Genomic DNA, 22059 nt, shown 5'->3' on the forward strand with positions numbered 1-22059 from the left:
AGCTGCATTATGAAGGATTTAGGTCAGCCAATGGCTCTCAAGCCCCAGCTGCATGTTAAAATAACTCAGCAACCCTTTAAAATGCACTGTTTGCTGGGTCTTACCCTAGACTAATGAATCTCCAGAAGTGAGACCCAAGCATCAGTATTTGGTGATATGTAGCCAGAGTTGGGAATCGCCTGGTTGACTAGAAGGACAAATCTCAGTACAGCCTCAGTCCTGGGAACTGGTGAGGAAAGCATCTATAGATATCTTTAAAACCTAGGCGAGATTGGTTATGACTGTGACTCCCCATTTCTGACTCGGACATTTTTTCGGCTACTAAGTGGTCTGGGACCCTCCAGTCACAGAGAGCATCTGAGCACAGATCCTCAATCAATATTTGTTGCATGAATGAATGAATGAATGAATGAATGCTAAAAGTCCTCAAGGAGGAGAGCCAGCAGTTGTAATGCTAGTCTGCAGAGGTGAATTTCAGGAATGGCTTCCCAAAAGCAAGTGTCGCTTAAACTAAGAAAATGCCACTAAACGTTGTAATTCAAAAACATCTACTAAACTTCAAGACTTTGAAATCAAAGAATGGGAGAGATAGAAGTCAGAATTCAAAGGCCAACAAGGAAGCAGGTGGTAGAGAAGCTGAGGTTGTATATGTTGATGACTCATTTGCGAGGTTTGGAAGTCAAGAAGAGACAGCGAATTACACCTGGAAGTGAATTATTTTCCTTTCCAGTGGGAAGATAAAGAGGAAGGATGGGGTCGGGGAGGGTTAAGATGTTGGGCAGGGTAGTGTAGCTGAGGGAAAATGTCTCCAGCGGACAGGAGATTGAAGGCAAGCGTAGAGGACTTCTCAGAGTAATTCAGGAGGTGTGTGTCTCATCTAGTAGGTTATTGTTAAACTACACTAAAACCATCCTGATGTGTGGATCAGGAATTTGGTCAGAACTCAACTGGAGAATTCCTCTGCTTCATGTGGTATGGACTAGTGTCAGTTGGTGGTATTTGGCTGGTGACTGCATAGGTCTAGAGGGTCCAAAACAACTTTCCTCACATGCCTTGCTGCTTTGTAAGGCCATATTCACTTGGGCTTCTTTTCCTGTTCATGGAGACTCAGGCCATTTCTATGTGGTCTCTCCAGGATGGGTGCTGGACTTTGATGTGGTAATCTAGAGCTCCAAGGGACCAAGATGGAAGCTTCCAGTCTTCTCAGGCTGGGCCTGCACTGGCCTGGTGTCACTTCTGCTATACTCAATTGGTCTATCAAGGCACGGAGGCTGGGCCAGATTCAGAAAGGGCATAACTGGAACCCACCTCTCAATGGTGGGACTATCAAATAATTTGCGGCCATCTTTAATCTGCCACAGTCACTCCCCAGAAAGAGCAAATGAACAGAGAAATGATAGTTTTGAGTTAGAAAATTGTGAAAATTCAGTAGTACATATGATGAATAGCAGGAACATGTCAGTAAAACCTGTTAAGGCAAAAGAGTGTATGTGGGGTTTTGGTCTAAGACTAATCTGGTTTCTAACACAACGATTTATTGACCAATTATTGTTTCCTCAACTGTAAAGTGTGGTTAATAGTAGGACCTACCTGACTCTGAAATTGGGTTCTTCAGGAAGCAGAGCCTGAGATAAAAGTTAGCAAGAAGTTGTTAGTTGAGGAGTGTCCTTAAAAGGAACACCTGTGGAAAGGTGTGTAAGGAAGCAAGATTGGACAAGAGACAATCCAAACAATGATGCAGGCCAACACCCCCTTGGTATACTCCACAGGGAGGAGCCTTGGTTGACAATGGCCTTCCAGAGTAACCCGGAGCAGGCAGAGGTGGCCAGGTCTACTGTAGCATGGGCCACCTGGGAAAGAAGAAAAACCCTTGACTAAGATGGCTCTCTCCAGGTAAGAGGGTCCCCGAGGGGGCTGATGGCTACTGGCACTTGTCTCTGCCACTCCTGGCAGCTGGAGCACTGAGTCCTCATTGGAGGGGGATCTAGGCAACACACTCAGTGTCCACAGATCGGCGTTAGCCATTGATTGCAGACCCCGGCACAGCTCTTGGATGGCAGAAGAACCATTTCAATGTCAGCCGTTGTCTGCCAGTACTGGTTGTGAGGAAGAGCAGAAGGCCGGATGAGAGAGGCAGTGTGCTGAGTGATGATGTGGAGAAGGACCCAGTGTTGGCTAGTGAGACTGTGTGAGGCTCGTCCTCAGCATTTCCCAGAGGCTGGGTGGGCAAGGAGTCAAAGGTAGCTAGAAAAAACCTAGCTAATGGACTGGGCAAATTTGGAAAATTGCTAATACATTCCCACACCAGTGTCAATAAGGTAGTGCTCTCTTCACTGTGAAGGTCACAAGACCACACTTCTTCTCTTTCCCACGGTTGCTCAGCACCACTGGGGCAGGAGGTAATGGAGAGATAATGGGCTCTGGGTTCAGATCCCAGCTCTCCACTCACCAGATGGGTGAACCTTAGCAAGTTAATTAATCTCTCTGATCTTCGGCTTCCTCATTTTAAAGTGGAGATCACAATAGCAAACGTGCTGGGTTGCTTTAGTGGTAATGTATATCTAAATTGCCTGGAATAAAGGCCTGTGATCAACAAGTAGAAATGTTTATGATAGATGGGGTCACTTGTGAGCTGCCTCCTTTCTCCATTCAGGAATTACCTAGTGTGAACCCCAGTGTGTTCAGATTCAACTGAAACACTGCTTAAGCACCCCTCGTGTCAGGCTCCGTATCAGGCACTTGCACACAGGTGCTCTCTCTTGAGCCTCACAAAAGTACTTGTGGGCAACATTACTGCCCCCTTTCACAGTTAAGGCAACTGAGGCTCAGAGAAGCCAAGGGCCAAAGAGGTTAATTTGTGCATTAAGCAGCATTGTGCCAGTGTCTTGACTCTCGGTCATTCTTTCTACAGCATCATAATTATCAGCCCCAAAGTGAGACACAGGTCAAATGTTTCTCTGCACCCCAGCATCCAGCAGAGTCCCCGGTCTACAGCATTATTCACACGGATAGGTTGGGCATTTCAGGATGGCTGGTCGCCACAGCCTAGAGCACGCATCTCCACCATCAGTTTTGACTGTCAGCTTTCTTCGTAACGATTAAAAGAAGGTAAAGGAGGAGGAAAAGGACTAAAGAAATCATCTTTGTACATTTTAATCTGGACTGTTTTTTGAGCAGTGTGATAAGGCAGGTTGTGGAAATGTCAGCTTCTCCTTATCTCTAATTGACTTAAGTGGAGGCAGCTCTAATCCCTGTGTGCACAGGAGCCTGGAGTGGAGAGATGAGGCCAATTGATTCCTATTTTTAATTAACACATGAGCTGCTTAAAAACAATAGTATATTGGGGGCAGTTTGGGAGCAGGAAGGAATGTGAGGAAGGGTCGCCTCTACCGCCATGACATTTCGAGCAATATTGGCAAGTGTCAGCATTTGATTTGAATCAGGGCTGGAGCGGGGCTAAGTGGTGTGTCTCCTGCACGGGTGTCGTCACCGAAGACTGGTGCTAGGGTGACAGGGAAGTTGAAGGGAAGGGGAAGGCCCATTCTCTCACTGAGCACTGTGTCGGGGAGGGGGAAGCCTCAGGGTGTGCACTGGTGCACATTGACCCCTTTCTTGGTCTTCATGTGGGCGCTTGTCCAGGATGAGTTAATGAAGGTGGGGGTCTCAGTCTCATGTAGTCCCAAGCCATGAGAATTTGGTCAGGCTACATGTCAGAAGTCTCATCCATACTAAAGACTAGAATATGCGGTAATTTTGCCCACACCATGGCTGAGGCGCTTATGTGGAAACCCCTGGGCATCCAGAACTTACCACCTACTCTCATTTTATGTACTTGGTTTAAATGGATTGTCTTTTGTCCCCATTCCTGGAAAGTCATCTGATTCTGAACTCCAGCTTGGTTGATTGCTGCCCTGATTTCTACAAAATAGCTTCTGTTCTCCCACCCTCGGGAGCTGGAGTTCCTACTTGACACTCTCTTACACTTAGTGATGGATTACTAGTCTCATATCAGCTCGATCAAATCTATGATCAAAATGTATCTTCTGCGTTCAGCCAGCATCACCACTATCTGGACAGTCCTATTGCCATGCCCATTCTATCTCCCAAATTAGTTCCCTGGCATATCCCTGTATGGGTAAGAACTAAAATTTTATTTTTTTCTCCTGGACATTGACATTTGAACTCTGCTCTGTGCCAGGTGGGGATAGGAAAGGAAGAAGCCTCACTGTTGAACTATCTTCCAAGTCCCATCCTTGCAAGAGCCATTTCTATTTCCTTCTCCCCTGGCTATTTTCAATATGCCAGAACTTCAGAGTACTTCAAGGCCAAATGACCACAGGTCACGATACCTATGTTATTGGAGTATGAGTGAGAGGATAATGGGTTTTTAATTAGTGCCCTTTAATAATTAATTAATTAATAGATGGGAGACGGGGACATGGACAAGTTGGCCTCTGAATGTTTTACTTTCCAGGATTAGAGATCTGCCTGTTTTGTATATCTGGAAAAGCAATAAATAAAATTGGCTGTTCATAACATTCTGCCCCTTCCGTCCTATAAAACGTTCGCCTCTCTTCACTCTTGTTCTCATTTTGTTTACTTTCATTCTACTTGTTTATGTGTTCCCCAAAGCTCTGGCATCAGGAAGACACATAGATCTGGGAATATGCCTATCTTCTGCATTAGAATTAGGATAAGTTTCTTAAGGATGGGGACCGTGTTCTATCTACTGAAGTAGCTCCGTAACAATAATAGCAACTGGTGTTTATTAAGCACTCACTTTGCATCGGCAATTGTGCTATGGCCTTTATATTTTCTCTTCATTTAATGCTCACATCTGCTCTGAGGGAGCACTCTTAACATCCACATTTTATAATGAGGAAAAGGAAGTGGAGGGATGTTGAGAAACTGGTGCAGGTTTATGCAACTGGTCAAGTATCAGACATGCTTCGTCAGCATGCAGTGCATTCTTTCTGCATCTAGCCCAGTGCCTGACACATACCAGATGATCATTTAGTATTAGCTGAATGAATTATGAGTAAGACATGGATTCTGTTTCCAGTTTCTGTTATAACTTGAACATTGCCTCTAAAGAACTGAGCTTTATTCTCCCCTCTACCACCTTCCACATCCCCAGCATATGGCAGCATTCAGTAAATATTTAGTGAGTGAACGCTGAATGGACAGTTGACCCCGGAAGTCTTTTCTAGGTCTAGCAGTTTAGAACCTCTCTCTTCTCTGACCTCTCCTAACCGTTCTGTGTTTAGACTTTTGATTATATCGTATCCTTTGTTGGTTCTAACTGTTCAGTGTGTGTGTTTCCTATTCCCCAATAAATTCTGTTATATTTCCCTTGTATTCCCCCTGGTGCCTAGCCTAGTGCCCAGAACATAATGAGTGTTCAGTAAATACGGATTGAAGTGGAACTGAGTATTGCTTCAGCACACTTCAAGCCAGAAGGAACACTGAAATAGCAATTACCTCCTGGGCTGTTGTTTTAATCTTCAGAGAAACTGCCATGTGGTTTGTGCTAAACAGATGTTTTTGACAGGTCAGGGAGCAGCATCCTGGCTGCTGGCTTCAGGCACAATTTGACATACTGCCACACTGTACTTCCATCCACCTTATGAGTGTTGGTCTCCAGAGAGAAAGGGTGTTATGCAGCTTTTAGGAAATTCAGAGGGCAATGGTCTGAGAGAAAGAGAGACCCCAAGGTAATTGATAAAATTCCACTCACTGGATGAATGGTGCCCGACACGGTTGCACACACACACACACACACACACACACACACACACCCCACAAGACCCAACCTAACTCTTCCTTAAAGGTGGAGGCAGAATTTGACTCTCAATCTTGCTCCTTCCTGGAAGTGAGGAGCAAAAAAATTCTCAGAATAAATAGGATGGGAAAATGCAGATAGGCTCTCAGTGCCCAAGGAAATCAAGAAGAGCCATGGTAATAACTGTTAAGAGCAGCCAGGGAAATCATGGCTTCCTTCAGCATCTGAGACTCCGGGACTTAATGAGCACCACCTTGAAATCAAGACTGACTGATGCACGTGTTGGCTTCATCACATGGATATTTATCCAAAGAGCATAGATTCTCTAGGAAGTAATTAAGAGAAAAGTCAAGAGGAGATGGACAATCTGGGCCTGGAGTGACTGCTCCCCTACCCTTGGTTACCCACCCCCGCACTTCAGCCGCTTGGTGTTGTTGGCAAAAGGGCATAACCATCCCTGTTTTGTGATTCTACGAATAATTTGCCTTTTGAAGGAATGAACTCTTTTATCCTGTTATGCCTCCCTCTTCAGTCACCCCCCACCCCTCCACCCCACACACCCTGTAGAGCTCATTTGAGGAGCAGGTGAGTGCCTTTTAGAAGGGAGCAGACTAGGAATTTGTCCATCCTGCGCATCCATCCCATACCCACACTGCCATGCCCATTGGAGAGAACGGGCTCACGGGATGCTGCCTCTTCACCTTGAACTCCCTCCGTACGTCAGACATCAATCAAGTCACTTTGTAGTGACACATTCCCCAGATGCTCCTTTAGGGCAGGGACCCTGTCCCATGGAGAGGGGCCCTTCTGGTGCCTAGCCCAGTGTCTGGGGCATGGTAAGGCACTCACCAAATACTCGCTGAACACAGGAATAAAAGAAAATCTAGGTGGGTTTGAGATGTACCTTCACCCCTGTGATGGGCACTTTACATCCTGTTTAAGTCTATTCTTGCCCCAGGAGAAGGTTGGATACATAAGAATTCAAGGGCAAAAAGAAAAGAGAAAGAAATACATTGACCGTGGAAGTCATCCAGCAAAGTTTGGTGCTCTTCACAAAGAAAACTTACCAGTTATTTAATTGGGGCTTGAAAGCTCACAGAAGAGAAAGGAGGGTGGGAAAATAAGAGGGAAAGGGAAGTGCTTTCTCCACTATAGGGAGGGCTGGGGCATGAACAAAAGCCCTGTGATTCACCCAAGAATAGAAGCTTAAAGGCCTTCGAGGACATGCCAAGGCACCAGAGGGCCTGCCAACCTCAGCACATGCAGGGCATTTGCCCTTTGCTGCAGCCACGGAAAGGGATTTGAGCAGGATAATGGTGACTTAGAACAGCTGTGCTTGAAGGACCTTCCCCTAATTCTTTCCCTTCCCATTGCTAAAGGAAGCAAAAGAAAGAGTTAATGATTCCCCTGGAAAGGGCGAGAGGGCATTGCTGAGAGAATTCCTCATGAGGAAAAAAATGTCCACCACTAAGGAAGAAACCTGAGCTGGGGGTAGGGTGGGGGAGGGAGAAAAGTCCTCGTGGGTGGAATGAGCACTGAGCAAAATTAGTTACCAGGAGGAGCCCCTGAAACAGACACAAGGCAGGTCTTGAGCAGCCGCTAGGGGCCAGGGGCTTCCAGCTTCCCAGTGCTATCTCACTGGGTCCTCAACACCCACATTTCATGCATCCCTGCTGCTCCCACAGCCTAGCTGAGGATGGTCAGTTTCAGCCAGGTTAAATAACGAGACTCCGCGGCCACACTAGAGTGAGGCTAGAACCCCACACGGGTCAGATGCCACAGCAATGCTATTGAAGCCGAAGGTATGGAAGGGAGGAAACACTTTCTTTTATCTTCCTTGATGTGTCTCTTTCACTGCTGTCAATTGCAACAGCTTTCTCAGAGCATTTCCCACTGCCTGTTTCCCCTGCCTCCCCACCCTCCCCACCCTGCACAGAACTAAAACAAAACAAAACACTTCTAAGACCAACTGGTGTGATTAAATATTTATTGAGCTCCTACTATGGGTTAGGAGCTCAATATGCTACTATGTGCAGGGGATATAAAGATGAGTAAAACATTATCCCCAAGGCAGGAAACTCGCAGTCTACCTCACGAAATCATTGTAAAGCAAGGTAGAGTGATTTAATAAGGCATGTGTAAATGCTTTCAGAAAACAAGTAGGGGAACATTAAGACTTCTGATGTGAGGGGAATTAGCTAAAGCTTCTGTGATAAGCTGATATTTTCGAGGGCCATGTGGGAAAGGCATTCCAGACAGAGGAACAACATGCACGAAGGCTCAGACCATGACAGAGACCATTGCATTTGGTGTGAAGAGGGTCACCCAGGCCCTTTGGTACAGAGAAAGTAGGCATCAAAGTCAGGCTTCAAAATCTGCTGCCTTAACATACAGGGGTTTTTGTTGTTGTTGTTGTTGTTGTTTATTTGTTTGGGGGGGTCTTTTTAAAATTGTGGTAAAATATACATAACAAACTTTACTATCTTAACCATTTTTTATTTTTCATTTTCTAAAATCTTCTTATTTATTTATTTGAGAGAGAGAGCACAAGCTTGAGGGAGAGGCAGAGGGAGAGGGAGCAGACTCCCCACTGAGCAGGGACCCGGACGCTGGGCTAGATCCCAGGACCCTGAGATCATGACCTGAGCCGAAGACATCCCCCTAACAGACTGAGCCACCCAGGAGCCCCCCATCTTAACCATTTTTAAATGTTTGTGATTCATTGGCATTAAGTACATTCACAATGTTGTGCATCACCATCATCCACCTCCAGAACTTTTTCATCATCTCGAATAGAAACTCTACACCCATTAATCAATAACTTCCCATCCCCCCTTCTCTGTGGCCCCTTGTAACTTATATTCTACTTTCTATCTCTAAGAACTAGTCAGTTCTAAATGTTCCATATAAGTGAATAATACAAATTGTGTCTTTTACATCTGGCTCATTTCCCTTAGTGTAATGTTTTCAAAGTTAGTCCATGTTTAACTAGTATGTATCAGAACCTCATTCCTTTCTGTGGCTGCATAATATTCTATTGTATGTATAGGCCACATGGTGTTTGTATACTCATCTGTTGTTGGATAACTGATGGTTTCCATCTTTTGGCTTCTGTGAATAATGCTGCTATGAACATTGGTGTACAAGATTCTATTTAAGTCTCTGCTTTCAATTCCTTTAAGTATATACCCGGAAATGGAATTGCTAGATTATAGGATAATGCTATGTTTAAATTTTCCAGGAACTGTTTTTCCACACTGGCTATACCACTTTATATTCTCATCAGCTCTGTATACTCCAAGTTTCCAAGCTCTCCATACGCTCACAGAAACTGGTGGTTTTCCGGGGGGGGCGGCAAACTCCTGAGTATTGTGGTTTGATGTGCATTTCCCTAAGAAGTAGTGATGTTGCACATCATTTCACGTGCTTATTGGCCATTTATATATCTTCTTTGGAGAAATCTCCATTCAAGTCCTCATTTTTTAATTGAGTTGTTTGGGTTTTTTGGCTTTTGGTTTTGTTGTTGTTGTTTGCTTTGAATATATAAGCTTTGAGGATTGGGGACTATAGAATTAATTGGAGCTAAACGTAACCAATAAAGTTTTAAATTTATTTGTTTTTACATTTAGTAAAACACAGCTCTGCCTTGCTAAAGTGTGAGGCTGGAGAAGTATTTTAAAAGTCTGATTGTTGTTGTTATGTATTTTCTGGTATTTCGTGAATAAGCTGCTCCTCCACAGTCCCCCATGGCCAAAGGTGATAAAACTCAAAGCAGATGTGGGAATGCCAAGCTAAATAAAAACCCAGAAAACCACCAGGAAACAATCTGAGGATGTAAATCATACATCGTGAAAACCATTGGATTAGAAACACATTACCCTTGTCTGATTTGCTAACGCCCACATGTTCCAAGCTTCAAGTGTGATTTACATCCCGACATTTAAGGAAATGGGAAAAGGGTGATCCAGCTTGGCCTTGATGAATGCCTTTCTCTTTGCCTCTAACTCCAGCCCCGGAGAACAATGAGATAGGTGTCTCCAAACATGCCAATGGGGGACCCGGGCCACGAAGGATCTGTGTCCCTCCGCGTAAGGGTTTCTCCTGGCCCTGCCTTGATCCTAGATAGTCAGGTAAAGCAAAGAACTAGCTGCTTTTTTCTAACAGATCTAGTCCAGGACTGGAGGTCAGAATTCCTGTCCTCAGACCCTAGCTCCTCCTCTGTTTCTGGGGTGATCTTAGGTTTCCCTTCTGCAAAGTGGGGAAAGGAATTGTAGTTTGGGGGTTGTAATATGGTTCATAGGAAGCAAAGCGTGTTGTGCACACAATCTGACAGGAAATGCAGTTTGAGAGATGCTGGAGAAGAAGGCAAAAAAGTGCAGAACCAGGCAAAAAATGCTATAGCAGCAAAGCAGGCATACGTACAAAACAAATGCCAGTTCTGTCCAGAGCCCAAGGCAGATGTCATCTAACAGTTTTATTTGCTGTGTTTTCCTATAGTTTTGAAAGCCCGTCTCCCGGGCGCCTGGGTGGCTCACGTGGTTTAGCGTCTGCCTTCGGCTCAGGTCATGATCCCGGGGTCCTGGGATCGAGTCCCGCATCGGGCTCCCTGCTCCTTGGGAGCCTGCTTCTCCCTCTGCTTCTCTCTCTCTCTGTCTCTCATGAATAAATAAATAAAAAAAATCTTTAAAAATAGAGAAAAAAAAGAAAGCTCGTCTCCCAAGGTGCAGACCCCCTTCTGTGTTCCCCCACCTCACCCTAGAACACAGAAGGCACTCTCCACACTGCCCCCCGCCACTGCAAACATTCTGCTTGTCCCCTGGTCCTTTGAATTACCAGGCAGTCCTGCCCCACGAGCACTAATTCCTGTGGTTCCTCTCTGAAGGAGATTTAGCAGCATTCAAGAATTCAGAGTTAAATCCCTCATATCCCCCCGATCCAAGTGAACAGCTGGTAGTGGATACTGATAGCGAGGAAAGAAGTCATCACTTTGTTGGGTATTTCCCTGAATAATAAGTGAGCTGCTTTATGACATTCCTGGGGGCATCTGAAACTCCAGTCACCAAGCCCCTTCCACCCTCTTGCTATTAGGACAGGCTCTCTATAGTTTGAAAGGTGGGTAAAGTAGAGCCTCTCCTAATGCTTACGTGGAAGTGGTATGAACAGTGACATCAGACCAGGGCCAGGGGGCTGGGGCCAGCAAGGGAATCAAACTTTCGTTTTTAGCATGTGGCCTTGGGCAAGTTGCAAAGCAGCTCTGAATCTTGGTTCCCTCCTCTGTATCTCCTGTTGGGATTAAATAAGACAGCACATAAAAATAATAAATAAATAACCAGAGAAATAGAACAGCACATGACAGGATCTGTGACATATCACAGGTGCTTAATCAATGTTCTTTCGTTCCTAACCCAACATAAAAAAAAAAAAAAAAAAAGAAAGAAAGAAAGAAAAAGAAAATCACCAGCTTATTTCTTGGCCCAAACAAAAAGTCTTATTATGATATTTTGGGGAGAGGTCAAGAATAGGAGGGAGAAAAGAAACTTTCACCCACGATGATACTGGTATCCTTCTTAGGCACGGGGCCATTATTGAAAAGTCACTTACAGAAATGGTTGCACTGTGGCCTCAGCAGGAAGAGGGGTGTGCTTGGCCTGAGCCAGGCTGCCTGAGTGTTTGAGCACAAAGCCCTCCAGAGCATGCTGAGCCCTTGATGGCTGGTATGAACTCGGCCCGCCCTGGCTGCATAGCTGTGCGGTACAAATCCCTGCTGTATTTTCAAATGGAACGAGCCGCTCCAGTGGCACTGAAGAGAGTGCGGGGGGAGGGGGGGGGGCGGGGGAAGGCCTTTCCTTGCAAGTAGGTTTGCTCTGCAACCACCCACTGAACACGTTTTTAAAATTCACTTTAGGTTTGCCTCTCAGGGTCCTTGATGCTGCTCACGGAGGGAAAGTAGACAAAGCTCATTTGTCTGTGTGCCCCTGCGGCCAAGGGTGGTCCAGGTGACAGCTGTTAGCTCTGAAGCATGATGGGCCCTAGGCAGAAGGAGGACTTAATTAATCAATGCATTGATTGAGCACCTACTGTGAGCCAGGCACTGTGCTAGACACAGTGGGGTGTAGAAGACAAGGCACAGTCTTGCCTTCTGGTGTCTTAAATTCTAGCCAAGGGTGATAATGCATAAGCATGTGAAAAGTGAAATGGCAATAAAAGAAATAAATAACAAGTCAGCACAATGCTATAGGAGATGTCACACAATGATTAATTACCAAATGAAAGGCACAGACATTAAATGCTATGGGAAAAAAATCAATCAGCGTGTATTTACTGACTGCCTCGTGCAGGCCTCCGATCACGAAGTGAGCAACGTATGTCTCAGGACCTCTGCCCCGGCCCCTCATCTAATGCTATTTTGAAGTTCTTGGCGGCCCGTTAAGTGTCAGGCAAATGGCATCAACGTCCTTATCAGAATCTCTGTCCCTCCTGTTCCAGATGCTCAGGCGTGGTGCCGAGGTCCCCAAAGAGAAGAAGGCAGGGAACGCCATCACCCCCAACAGAGGCGGTCACCCACATCTTCTGGTTTGAAGCCGTTGTGACTTGGCCCTGAAACTTCACGCATCTGTCTCCGTCACAGGAGCACAACCCATCCAAAAACAGGGGCTTGCTTTACTTGCTTTTGTAGCTTCCTTTTTATTTTTATTTTTTTTAATTTAGATTCAACATAGAGTAGCTTCCCTTTGTCACTGCTTACTATGACTGACAGGCAGAAACCACTCCCCAACATGGCTGACTGAATGTTTATACCGTGCTATTGACTTAATGCGTGACATCTGCCAAACACGTCTGATATCTATAGTAGAACTCTTAGGAGTGGACAATGCCTTCCTGGAAAGAAGGACTCCATGTCAAAAAAGTCAATACTTGTAATAAATGTATAGGTCGGGTGGTTGGGTGGCAGCACTCACTGTATTTCCTCTTTTTCTTGGTAGAAAATCTGGGGGGAAGGGGACTTGTGCTCAGTGAGATCTTCCCTGAGACAGTCCTAGGGCAAGCAGGTTACTTGGACCCCAGCAGTCATGGAAGTGCTCTCGACCTCCTTCCCGTGGGTGTGGAGGTATGGACAAAGAGAGTAATATGCCTTGGCCTGGTAGCCCTCAAACCCCCCAAGCCTACAATGTGAAGGTTGGTCAACCCTGATGGCAAATCAGAAAAGCAGAAGCAGGTGGAAGGTGAACCTGAGTGGACATGAGTGGCCGGGAGTGACACTTAGCAATTATTTGTGGACCATCCAGTAAATGTTCTCAGCCTCACCGGCGTTATTAGAGAGGACCTGCACAGAGAGTTCTGATCCCAGGATGTAGTAAGCACTTCATAAGTGCTAAAGAAACAGATCCGTGGATGAAGCAGAAGAAAAGAAACTTCGAATGCTTTTCTACATGTGTATAGGGAAGTCATCAAACATACCAAGAAGAGGCAAGAATTCGGCAATGAGTCCCCACTAACAAATCGCTAGATTCTTATAATTAGCATTTTACTCCATTTTCTTTATCAGAAGTTTATCTCTCTATCTGCAACCCATCCATCAATATGACACTTCTGATTATATAAAGGATATATTCCATTTACAGAAACAAAACATATACATGTGAAACAATTACTCAGTGTTTTACAAAGCAGTGCTAAATAGTGAGATAGAGATATGCGTCTGGTTGGAGTTGAAATGATGATCTTCCATGAGGAATAAAATACTCAGAGGCCATTTCATTTGGGGGAAGCAGGACTTGAGCTGGGTCTGGAAGAATGTGTAAGATCTGGACCGGAGACGGAAAGAGCATGGTCTGTAGTGAGGTGCAAACCCAGGGACAAAGTGGGCAGCATTGTTCTGGCCAGTTAGTACTAACTTCCCCCTCCCTCCTGCCTGAGGCTATTCTTCTTTTTTTTTTTTTTAAAGATTTTATTTATTTATTTGACAGAGAGAGACACAGCAAGGGAGGGAACACAAGCAGGGGGAGTGGGAGAGGGAGAAGCAGGCTTTCCACCGGGCAGGGAGCCCGATGCGGGGCTCGATCCCAGGACCCCGGGATCATGACCTGAGCCGAATGCAGACGCTTAACGACTGAGCCACCCAGGCGCCCTGCCTGAGGCTATTCTGGAGCCAGCATCATCCTTACCATCCTCAGTGCTTAGGACCAAAGCTCAGTATGAATACCTCCGGGGCTTCAGCCCCTGAGGGAGCTGGGTATCTTTCTTGTTGAGTGACGCGTACTGCGATTCAAGAGATTGGTCTAGAGGGATGGGCCCTTTTCACCCAGAGTGAAAAAAAAAAAAAAAGAATCGGTACATATGGGAGATTGATGTTGAGGAACTAGTTGGGAAGTAGATGGGGGATTTTGAGAGTCCATTCTGAAGGTCCTGGTGGAGGCTTAAGAGCCTGCGGGCCTGCCTCCAGGGCAGCTTACATACCACAGACCTGCTGGGGTAGGGGGCGTTGGGCCTTGGAGGAGAGCCGACGCCTTCCAATGGTCCAAATGCAGCAGGCCCAGCGTTGGGTGGAGGCATCTCAGGGAGGGACCCAGAGCCAACAGACCCACTAAATACCAGCCTTGCCCTCAGTGCCATCTTGGGAAGAGGCTGCTGAAACTCAGATGGAAAAGGCTTGTATTACTTAAGTCCTTCCTAGGACATGTGCTGGTAATGTGATTCAGGCACAATCCTGGCTGGAGCTTAAAAGGCAGATAGAGAAGGTACAGATCAGTGACTGAGTATGTCTGCACAATTTTGAAAACCCGTTACCTGTCCCCTGGCAGAAGAGGGTTTGGCTGCCTGCTGCGGGGATACTGCCTTGCCTTTGTTGTCTCTCTTTTCCTCCACTCTCTCCCAGAACCACCCTCGCCTTTCACCTGCATAGTTTCTATGGGCTGTGAATTGTTTTAGTAAGCATGGATTCGGTCCATTCGGGCTCCCTGGTGAAGGAATGCTGCACCTCCGCTCTGCATTGGCCTCCCTGGGCTGTGCTGGCTGGAAGAGGGCCAGGGCCCGGTGTTCACAGAACAAAAGAGACCTGTTCTGTGAACGGTCCAGCCATGCTGGGCCAGGAGGAATTCGTGCAAGTGCAGTGGAGGGATAAGCCCATTTATTTGGTGATGCAGCCTCTGTGTACTTTGTCAGCAAGATGGAGAACGCTCACTATTTTCTTTGGCTTTTAGGATTTCCATATTTATTGCTTGTTTGCTACCACTAGGGAGAAGAGAAGAAAACAACAACTTCCTCCATTTGAAATTTTAAACATGAACACTTGAGGCTCCCCTCCCTCGTCCCCTGCAGTTCCAGCAAAGCATAGAACCGGAGAGTGTGAGAGCTGCAAGCGCTTGGGAAACCCAAACAGTGTTGCTTCATTTGACATACAAGGAAACCACAGGCAGGGCATAAAGGGATCTGACCAACACCACACACCTAGTTAGTGGGAACCCCGAGACTAACATTTGTATCTGCAGAACCATAAGTTAATTTGCTGTCACAACACCACGCAGGCTCTATTTCTATTCAAGTCAAAAATCTGACTTTGGGTAGGAGATCCCACTCTGTGCAAGACATGCACAAGACATGCGCAAGAGGCTTGCACATTATCTTGCACATTTGTCCCCATCGAAGTGCCAGGAGCACGGAGCAGGTGATGCAGAGTCGGGGCCAGAGGGAGAAGCAGTCACTGCCCTATAGGACGGTACCATCGAGCAGAGGTGATGACACCAAATAGATAGGATGCAATAAGGAATGATATATGTCGGAAGCTAAAGCACTTAATGCCTGACACGCAGTACACACTAGATGTTTCTTAAAGGACATGAAGGGGCCATCCTGGATCAAGGGGCCAGAGAAGGCTGTGGAGGGAACAGCACTGAAGTTACCTTCTGGAAGAATTTCATCTGACAGCCATGTGGGAAGGGCATTTCCAGCAAAAGGCAGAATATGAAATAGGATGTGTTCACGGAATGGCGTATAGACAAAGTGCCGGGGGATGACAACAGGTGCAGAGGCAGCAGAAAGTGGGCCTGGAGAGTGGCTTCAGCCATTCATGGGATTGAGATTTACTGAGGCCTTGCCTTGTGCTGGCACCCCTTGTAGGTCTGTGATTTTGCAGCGAATAAAGCAGAGAGGGTGAGCCTGGGAGGTACACACCCACCCACAGATTATGATGTAACAGCGAATGCCTGGGAGCCTAATTTGACAGAGGCCATCTGAGGTAAGACCTAAATGACAAAGAGCAGCCAGCCATGGGAAAATCTGAGTTCCGGAGCCCTCCAGGCAAAGGATAGGCGAGTGGAAAGCTTTGAGGCAAGAACAAACTTGGCACACTTGAGAAAGAAAAAATAAAAGGCCCATGTGAAATGAATTTTGGGTGAGTCCACCAGTGGGAGAGGAGTTGGGCAGCCGAGCAGAGGTTAGATTTTGCAGAACCTTCTAGTCCAGGGCCAGGAAATTGAATTTCATTCTAAGTGCCACGGGAACAGAGTCCAACCTCCCTTCCTGCATTATCTGGCCTTGGCCTGTGTCTCCGTGGGAACAAGTCATCTTGGTTTGCCCAAGACTTTCCCAGTTTTCGTACTGAAAGGCCAGCATCCTGGGAATGCCCTCTGTCCCAGCAAGTAGGGCTCAGTCACCTTACCTCCCACTCTCATTGCTGCAGTCTTGTCGCAATTGTTTGGGGCCATGTTGTGGAGTCCCTCCAAAGTCTCTGGCTGATTCATTAGGAAACTGATGGCCAATCAAAATTTCTGGGAGTGGGAATAATGTAATTAAAGTTATTTAAGCATTTATAAGATACTGACAACCTCTAGGGTCCTTCAATTTACATAAAGATCAAATCTTTATGAAATCTGGGGATTCATTTGGATGTGGAAAGGGTAATGGGCCAATAGACATGCCTCCCTTGGGAATAACAAAGGCCACCTCCATCCAGATGTTGCTGTCAACACCCTTTCTTGCAGAATTGATTGGATGCTTTAGTCCTTGTTCTTCAAGACTTGAAGATATGAACTTGGAATCTCTCTCTAGTAAGCAAAGTGTACAGGAACAGACCTTCACGTGACAGTCTGAGCTGAGTCTGTGCAGGTATCTAGGACTATCTGAAGCTAGTTGTGGGAGAAATACAGTAGCTGCCTATGCTCCTCACCTCTGGAATTGTATTTTCTAGTTTCTCATTAGTTAGAGTGAAATCAGACTAGGACCTTGTTCCTTTAAGAAACTTTACCAAGATAATGGTATTCGTGATCTCACAATCACATAAATCACTGCCAGCCCCCTTAAGTCAATTCATATTTCTGTAGTTCGTTAGTGGCTCGGGAGGAAATTGCATTTATTATAATTGCCTCTAATTGCACCAGATTAGTGATTACAATTATTGATGGCAGCTGATTATTCATTAGGCATCAAATCAATTCCCGTGCTTCCTCGTTACTCGACAAAGTAACTCTGATGAGGAGAGGTCTAAAGGAGGCCACGTCCATGCTCTTCCCTGCATGGCAGACAACATCCCAATGCTGTCTCTAAACAAACACCTAAAGACAATTTAGGACTTAAAGTGACAGAGAGGCATCGCTCTCCTTCCCTATCCAAGGCCTACTGTCAAGCCCAGCACTGACAGATGAAATTGTGGGTCTGTTAAACATCGACAAAGCTTATTTGGAGGCCCCAGAATGCTCGCTCTTCAAGGATGTCCTTCTTGATTGCATAATGGAAACATCAGGGTTCCCTGGCCCAACTTTTCTGGAACATATGCAACCTAGATTGGGGAGAGAGAATAGACCTTAGAGCCACACAGACCTGACTTTAAATTCTGGCTGAAGCCTTTTGAGATACATAAAGCCGGGCAAGACACCGACCCTTTCTGAGTTGTACAATCAACTGTAGATTATGTGTAAGCAAGTGATGAGATCCAGCTTCTCTTGTTCACAGTTGGACTCAGTCACCTAAAACAGTACTAGCAGAGAGTAAGAGCCCCGTATATATCTAAGGAGTGGACACATGGCTGTCATAACAGCCACCTCAAAGGACTGTGGTGAAGGCTGAAATTGATGACATATTTACAGACCTCGTCTTGCACCAGGTGAAGAGTAGCTGCTCAATAAAACCCTATTTCAACTCTACTTCCTCTACACTTTAACATTTACCCTAAAAAGTTTTATTTTTTCTCTTTTTATGCCTTGGCTCAATATTAACTGTAAATTTATCGACTATGTATTTTCTTGTCTGTGAACACCAGTGTATTTTTGATAGAGGAGCAGCTTCCAGAAGACCTTTGCATGGTGGTTTTTGTTCTTTAGCTCATTCATTAGTATCTACAGCATGCCAGGCCCTGGATCTAGAAGAGTGGAGGGATAAATAAAACATAGGTATTGACCTTGGACAGTGCACAACGAAATGGGAAAGACTGTTCATTCTGTTTCGATGCTTTGTTTGCATTCAAGGAATGTACCAGGTCTAATAAGCCCGCAGAAGATGGAGAAACCCAGCTTAGCTTGGAGGGTCAAGAAAGCTTCATTGAGGTGGCATTTGAGATTGGCCTTACAACTGCATGAATTTCTTCAAATGCCTAATGGAGTGACCAGATTTCCAACAGAGCAGGTAGCACCTGAAAAAGACAGGGGAGGCAGAAAGAAGCACCTTGTCAGAGTAGCACTGTGCACTTCTAGGGGTTTGGTACTTGATCACCATGGCAATGATAAGTGCTGTTCACCAGATACTCTCATGGGCCCAAACCTCCCGTGACAAAGGGGCCTTTCCTTCCTTAGCAGCCGAGATCTCAGAAACGTGGAGTTGCCTGAAGGTTTTTTTTTTTTTCTTGGACTTCTTTGAGACCATAGGTGTCTTTGATGACACAAAATCTTAAGCCACCCTTTCCCCCAAATTCCCAGGTCACCCAGATCCTGTTCAGTGCCCTTATTCCTCAGCTCTCCTACTTTTTGCAACCCCCACCGTCCCACTCATGATTCAGCGGAAAGGGCATAGGTGTGCTGGGAAGCAAAGGTATTCAGACGTGCCACGGCCTAGTCAGTCACATGCCAGAGAAGGAAGGAGGCCTTGGTGAGGAGGCATGCAGTCCCGTGCCTGCTCAGGTCCTTGTCCGCATAGGAGCTGCTACTCATTTCCCTGGCCACTCAGACGGGAGCCCTGCGATAGGTCCGACCGGTTCCCAGGTCCTCTGGGAGAAGAAAGAGTGATGCGCAAAACAGTGCAAAATACGGGGCCAAGAGCCTAGAGGACACAGCCCCGGGGCCCTTTCTCTGTCAGGCCTTACCCTCATGCTTGCGGATCACTCTGCCTCTTTCAGGGAAGCTGAGGGGGAGCACATGACTTCTCTGGGCCAGACGAATTTCTCTCCTAGCTTGAGTCTCTCGAGCGCCCTACTTCTGAACCAGTTGAAACTTTACCATTTTGCCTTGAGAGCTCCCTCTCCATTCCAGGCTGCTTATCTTTGCGGGAGCAAATTAACCCCCTTCTCCAGCTGACATGGCCTTTAACTCCTGTCTTCTAAATCCCCCAGACGGTGGCAGTCTCCTCTTCGAAAGCGGATCTTTTAGGGGGAGGAAATACATCACTATAGTGTCTCTTCCAGAGAAACCAGAAAATATTAGTACTGTATGATAGATCAGAACCCCGAACAAGGTTTTTCTCTTTCTTGACAACTATACCCACCCCCGCTACCCCCCCCTCCACCACCAACCTCTTTTCCCAAAATTCACTGGAGGGCACAGAACACCGGTCCACTGACTCCTAAAGGAAGTTACGTTCCGTGACTTCCTCATTGTGGAAAAAGCTGCCGTGTCCTGCACAAGAGGGAAGTTCTTTCTGGTGATAGACACCAACGAGCTTGCCTGGGCTGCTTTGGGAAGCTACTTTGAGCCTGCTAGCAGCAACCACATGAGCTAAGGAGAGGCTCTGCTCCCCTCTGCTCTGGCAGAGCTCCCCTAACTATACACTTCTAGAGAGATACAGGTCAGAGCACCCCCGCCCCTGCTCCTGCCTGGTCAGCCAGTGTCTGTGCCCCTGCATCATCCCGGTAACAGTTGGTAAATGAGTCCCAGTCTAGCTGCTTAGGCAGGATGGTTGTGCAGTAAGAGCCTTCATCCTTATGGCAGGCACATTAATGCCAAGTTTGCTCATTCTAATTAATAACAGTCAGTAAACACCAAAGAGAGCTAATGATGATTACAGGCCACAGCTCCTGCGTGTTAGCAAACACGCCAGGCAGGTGGCCTCTCCTCTCTTCTCAGGAAAGAGGCTGGGTCTGTTTCTTGCAGAGATGTCATCCTTCCTCAAAACCCCTCCCCCAATGTTTAGTACATCCTGGGTGACTTCTCACCCAAGTCCTGGCAAATGAGATGAGGACACGACCCACACGGCCCAGTCACATGGGGAGGCTCTGTCATCTAGAACAGAAGTCTCAGGTGCAGGTCCTTGGGTGCTTTGGGGCTCTGAGACAGCTTTCCCCAGCACTCAGGATGAAGCAAATTTTTCAATTTTTTCCTTTATTTTTGAAAATATTTTCCCCAATTTCCAAAGTAATGCAGTTTGCTTTGAAAAATGACAGTACTACAGAAGAATGTGAAGAAGAAAGGGAGAGCCTACCTTAGTCCTACTCCAGAGGCAGGACTGAATCACTGGCTGACGTGTCCACTTTTCTGGGTTTCTCCTATTTCCTCTTCCTTACAAGTTCCTGCCTTGATTTTATTCTCTTCTGTTCCTGGTGCACATGCAGCTTCATTCCACTACTGAATTATCCCTGTTCTATACCCTTCCCTCTTGGTTCTATGAGCTGTTCCCCATCCTCTATCCCTAGACATTTTCTCCTGACTCAGGGATTCTTCCTATCACTTCGAGGTCCAAGAAGACAAAAGGAGGAGAAGTGGTACCCTTAGGATTCCTTATCTTGGAATGTTTTCTTTTTCAAGTCCCAGGAGTCATCGCAATTAGATACAACTGTTTAGGTCTAAATTGAAATTTGGAGAGTATTTTCCTGCTCAAAACAGGTCCTGAAACCATGGCCCTGGGAATGTAAGGAATTGCAAAGAACACACATGATGGGTTTGAAACACCCTCCTCAGAGAGGCGTTATGGGCTCTCCAAGTGGTCCCAGAGCCAGATTGTAAAAATATCCATTTTTGCAGATGATCTGGCCACCTAAGACGGTAACTATATGGCGGCGGCAGAGGTGATCTGAGGAGCAAAGCAGGCCACCATGGAATCACAATCTCATCTGAGATCTTTGGCTGCAAGACTTCAGACCCCTCTCAATCTGCCAGTTTTTTCTTTGTTAACCCCAGGTCTTCTTTTAGAGAAAGTTCATCTGGCTATACGGATACTGTTACTTCTCTCACCAACAGCGACTCAGATGACACTTTCTTCCTTGATGGGCTGCTCCATTTAACCCACCCAAACCTGGTTCTCTGAGGGTTTAAGAATGAAAAAAATATAAAGAATTATGAAAAGTCACTAGGTAGCATTTCTAGAATGCCTAGGAACAGATCCAAGTAAATAAGAGAGTGTGGGTAGAATGGCTTATCCTTCTGTCCTTTGAATGTATGAGATCTTATGCCTCTCTTTTTTTTCTTTCTTTCTTTTTCTTTCTTTCTTTCTTTCTTTCTTTCTTTCTTTCTTTCTTTCTTTCTTTCTTTCTTTCTTTCTTTCTTTCTTTCTTTTTTCTTTCTTTCTTTTTCTTTCTTTCTTTTCTTTTCTTTCTTTCTTTCTTTCTTTCTTTCTTTCTTTCTTTCTTTCTTTCTTTCTTTCTTTCTTTCTTTCTTTCTTTCTTTCTTTCTTTCTTCTTTTTCTTCTCTATGTCTTTCTGTGGCTGGAAGTCTTTACTCCATTTTTTCTCTACTCGACCCCTTTTTCTCTTCTCATCATTCTCATTCTCTCACCTCTCCTTTTGATTACAATAAGGAATCAAAGAGCATTTCTCAGTTTGGCTTGGTACATTTCATGCATCCACTCATCTATCCATCCATTCATTCCACAAACATTCACAGAGTTCTTAGTCTGCATCAATCTCCTGGCTTGGTGCTCAGAACACAGAGAAGAACACACACACACCCAAGCAATCCTGAATCAGCATGGGGAGGAAGACATGAAATCAAAAACCTATTAAATACATGCAGGAGAAGATGGGTTTCAAGAAGGTGATGGGCAGGCCTACAGGGTCATATCAGGGAAAACTTCATAAAGAAAGTAACATTTGGGCTGAATATTAAGCTGTGTTGAAGGTGTCGCCTAGTGGAGCGCAAGATGCA

General features: G+C 45.8%; 1 protein-coding gene across 2 annotated transcripts in view; it reads left to right on the forward strand.

Annotated features, from left to right (window-relative positions):
* The window catches only part of NTM (neurotrimin), a 948438-nt gene that overhangs the window by 153865 nt on the left and 772514 nt on the right, over positions 1 to 22059 (forward strand). The window lies entirely within an intron of this gene.

The sequence above is a fragment of the Zalophus californianus genome, chromosome 11 (assembly GCF_009762305.2).
Source record: "Zalophus californianus isolate mZalCal1 chromosome 11, mZalCal1.pri.v2, whole genome shotgun sequence".
NCBI classification, from domain to species: domain Eukaryota; kingdom Metazoa; phylum Chordata; class Mammalia; order Carnivora; family Otariidae; genus Zalophus; species Zalophus californianus.